Below are 4872 nucleotides of genomic sequence, written 5' to 3'. Positions count from 1 at the left end.
GAAAGTTAACAAATATGTGAATTTCTGTTTCCCTTTCTCTGTAGGCTATTCAGCACAAGTATTTTCATACGCACATATAGAATCCTACCTGGTATCACACGTACATTCCTATGAGGTGGCTAACTTGGCAGATACAACGTGTGAGAAGAGATAACTCCTCCTAAATGCTTTTGGAACTGAAAATTCGAACTATGAGTGAGCTTCCAAGTAGAACAACATTATACATAAATCCATGTTCAGTAAAATTAATATTTTTGGATCTGTAGATGATATATATTTCACGATGAATTTTGATTGGCATATGTATTGCTACTTTTTAATGTCTTTGTTTGTGTTTTGTATATATATATATATATATATATATATATATATATATATATACACTCTCCAGATTTTTCAAAATATGAAATATATGCATCATATTATACACTTCCTACATTCATTCATGTTCATGTATGTGGATTTATAGTAAACTTTTCATAAGATTGTTCTCAGAAATATTCATTCACCTGAAATACATATTTTTTTCCTAGTTCTGAAAACTAACTTCAGTGAATTGTGCATACAAATCTTAATATTTCTCCATTAACTGACGCAGTTTAACATTAATGCAAGTAGATTCCTATGGGACATGATGTATATTTTGATGTTAATTTTTATTCAACACTGGTTCATTACTATTTCTTTAATTTATGCACATCATAGGATATATATTTCATCCAGAAGTTAGTAAATTTATACACATTTGTTTCGCTTTCAATCACTTCCTGCTTCAGAACACATGTATTCCTCCATGTTTCTTGACTGGTCTTTTCATGAGACTTCTTTCCAAACACATTATTTTCGATTTCCATAATCACTTTTGTAGCAAAACTCACACACTCTTCATGGTAAACCATAACCCTAATATTACCATTAGATGTATAATTCATTGAAATAAATGTATGTATATCAATATAAGATTTCCTGTATATTTTCAGGTATCAATTCAATCTTTTTTTAAAGTTGTAACCAGTTATATTATTTATTCACAGTATGGTCTACTCATGCATTATCTCTATATTCATAGACACAGGGTACACCTATTTGTACCCCAATACTAATTTACATATCTTCAAACTATTGCTACAAGAAATGGTGGAAGAAATACTCATGTCTCCTGATCTACATATACATTTTATCACAGTAATATTTTGGACACAAAAAGCAAAGGTCACACTTATGATTGTACAAATGTAAAAGTCGTTCTAGCATTGGAGGAAGAGACAATCAACAGACTGTCTAATGCAACAGCAAAGGGTTTATTGAGGGTCCAGCATGCTGGGGCTCAGAGCTCACTTGAATAGAGAAGACAGCCCTTAGAACATCTTAAGCAGAGCTTACATACTTAACTTGGAGAGGGAAGGGAGGGAAGTTTATTGCTGGTTCAGGGCGAATGGGCGGTTTGCGTGCAACCGGGTGAGGGATTACATTCTGCAGTTTGGCACTTGGGAACAGCACATTCTTGGAACAAGATTACCAAACAGTTCTCAAGATTTCAATAGTGTTTTGTTAAGAATACAGAAAAACAGGAAGTGACAAATACCTATTTTATTAATCTTTCATTCCCCACTTCTTCTTCTGGTTACGTTTAATCATAAAAGTGATCATTGAGGGGTGTCACATTTTATGTCTGCTAGTGGGGTATATTGTTGTCTGATTACCAAAATTTAACTTGTCCAATTTGAGGTGGAAAGAATGAAACTAAGAGGTGGAGCAAACAGGGTTTACAGTTAGCAATAATATGATGATTATTAATGGACCTACCAGAGCTGATAAAAGTGTAGTTAACCAGGGGGACTGTGTGAACGAAGACTCTAAACACCCTTTTTGGAACTCTCTCTCTCGTTGATGCTCTTCAAGGCGTCTTCTCAATTTACTCATAGATAATTTTACAACCAGTATGATCGGAATATAAACAACAGTCTACCCTCAATATAGCACAATAGCCCCCTTTTCTCATGAAGAGGAGGTCCAACCCTCGCCTGTTCTGTAAAACAACTTCAGAGAGAGATGTTAAGGATTCCTGTAAGCCTGTGATGGAGGTTTAATATCTTTAAGCTTTGGTCTACTGCTGCTTCTAATTGGGTCATTTATTGTGTTCCATGGACTAGGGCAGTGGTTCCTGTGCCCAGCCCTGCAGCAACTCCTATTCCTAATAGGATCACTACAGATTCCCAGCAGAACCGGGTTGTATGCCCCCCGCTATTTGATCTTAATGAACCTGCATCATGATAGAGCACTCTGGGAAACATCTGCACAATTACATAATTAATCGCACCAGTTGACAATTTTATGAAAACATAAACAATGTTTAAGTATATAGAATTATACTCTTGTAGGTATGGACAGGGCAAGGCACCTAAGATAGCACCGAAAACAGAGTAACAGTCCTTTTTGGTTGCAACCGGATTTAGAGGGCATTGCTTCTCTTGTAATCAATTAATCCCCTGAACCCCAAGTTTAGGTAGTTTCAGAATTTTGTACCCAACATGTAATGGAAGGGGCTAAGAAGTTCACAGTCTGCAGAAGTCCCCAAAAAGCAGTTTTTGTTTCTGTTTTTTTTTCTCTCTTCTGGGCAAGTTAACTTTTTAAGGACACCTAGGAGGGGGAGAGCATTTTTCTTCTATTTTTTGTTTTCTCCCTGCCAGCTGTTACCATGGCGCCCAGTTGGTAACTTCTTTTTTTTTTTTTTTTTTTTTTTTAGTTTTCATGCTTCCTTTTTAATAGCCATATAAATTTACTTTCAGTTGGTAACTTCTTTATCTTACAAATGTAGCCATCCCTGTGAAGCCCCAGCTCAAGGCTGGAGGCCTTGTTCACATATTTTCTGAAAAACTAGTAAGGGGGTGTCTAGCTTAGGAGTGCTGATTTTTCCAGCCAGTTGCCAAGTTGAACAGGCAACACAAAAAGAGGAAGGTTATCTACATTGAACTATTTTATAGGGACTCTTTTGCTGAAAGTCCTAAAGTCAGCCATGGTGAAGAATTTTGGAGAAGGTCAGTTAAGACTTTTCTGTGGGCCTTGTACAGAGGGGGAAGATGGGGAAGGCGGGGGGTGAGAGTAGCTACGTGGATCTGTGTAGGAGAAAGGAGAGATGTAAAATAATAATGAGAAAGGGGTTTAGGATTTTCCTAAATTTTGAGCAGTAGATCAGGTAGAGCAGAGGGGAAGATGGGAGTGAGTATCCCAAAAAGCCTGTGAGGGACTTTAAATACTTAGTAACCTGTTTTCAGTGATGATAAAGCAACTTTAAAAGCCATTTTTATTACATCTTGGATAGGGGTCTGAGGGCTCTCCTCAGCTGGTTTGAGCTTTGGTATAGCTGGTAAGAGGACCTGGTGGGACTCAGTGCGGGCACTGACAGGAGAAGAGAGGAGTGAGTTGGTGGAGGGATGCCTCAGTACCTGCTACCTCAGCAAGGGGGCAATTGTCTTAGAACCGAGGTTTGGGTTTTGATCTAGTAATTGGAGGGGATAAATCAGGTTGCTGAGGTGGGAGTGACAGCAGAGATTCTGGAGCAGAAGGCAGAGGGTGAGGATCTATTGGAGAAGCATAGTTCAGGATGTGAGAGAAGGAGCGAATAGGCCTCCACATAGGGGAATCTCATTTCACCCTTTTGAGCACTTGCAGAAGTTAAAAAGGTCACACAGAATTTGAGGATCTAGAGACCCATCTGGGGGCCATCAGTTTTGGTTGTCTAATTAGTAATATGGCCAATACTGTGTACTGAATTTGATGAGGAGTTTGGATTCCACCAGGTAGCCTCTGTATGCTCACATCCCCATGACTTTCAGAAGAAGTCAGCTTTTCCCGCACACAGCCATGGCTGTTTGTGGTTTTGATAGTCCGCCGGGAAAACATAGTAATCTAGGCTAGCCAACCTGCATCAGGCTCGTGTGTCCCTACATCCATAATGTTTGTTTCCATTATCTATGGTACAGAAGGGATTTAATGGAATTTTAGTGGGATCCTCTTTTTCAGAGATATCCCAATAGGAACGAACTATAGCCAGCTGACAAATGTCTGGGTGAAGAGATGGCCACCAGGTCCCTAAGGGGGCTGTATGTGAGATAGACCATACTTCTTGTCTAGTAGGATTTGTGTTCAGCCATCGCTGCTGTACGGGCTGATGAGCATTAAGACTACTCGTGGCCAAGGGGAGAATCTATAGCCTTATCCACCTGGCGAATACACCATTTGAAAGGGTTACCACTCTTTTCCAGTATCCAGCCAGAGTCTGGACAGGGCGCAGGCTTGAGATGAGAGGAATGGATCCAGGAAGTGATTTCGTCTACCTTTACCACTGTAGGTGTTATAAGTAGCACCTGGTATGGTTCTTTTCAGTGGGGTTCCAGGGATGACACCTGACGTTGTCTTATGTAGATGAAGTCTCTTACTTGATATCCATGTGGAGTCCCCTCGTTCCCAGGGTGGTAGGCAGTGGCCAGCTGTTTCCACAGGTATAGCTGAGTTCTTTCAAGAGCTTTTAGTCTGTCAAGCAAGGGGGTGTGGAAAGGATCGTTAGGTCTTAGAGTTGGGGTTAGGTCCCTTACTGGAGGAGGGGCAACATAGAGAATATCATAGGGGTGAGGTTACACAAAGAACCAGAGGGAGTATTTCTTGCATGAAACAGTGCATAAGGCAGGAGCATACTCTAATCTTTTAAGCCGGTCTCTAAGCTTAATTTCGTTTAGTTCTCTTTAATGGTTCTATTTATTTTTTTTTTTACCTGTCCTGAGCTCTGGGGTCTATAAGCACAATGTAACTTCCATATAATCCTCAGGGTTCTGGATAACCCCTGAGTTACCTGGGCCATGACGCCATTCAAAT

The sequence above is a fragment of the Callospermophilus lateralis genome, unplaced genomic scaffold, assembly GCF_048772815.1.
Source record: "Callospermophilus lateralis isolate mCalLat2 unplaced genomic scaffold, mCalLat2.hap1 Scaffold_2915, whole genome shotgun sequence".
Taxonomy (NCBI): Eukaryota; Metazoa; Chordata; class Mammalia; order Rodentia; family Sciuridae; genus Callospermophilus; species Callospermophilus lateralis.
Note: the sequence above shows the minus strand (reverse complement) of the source record.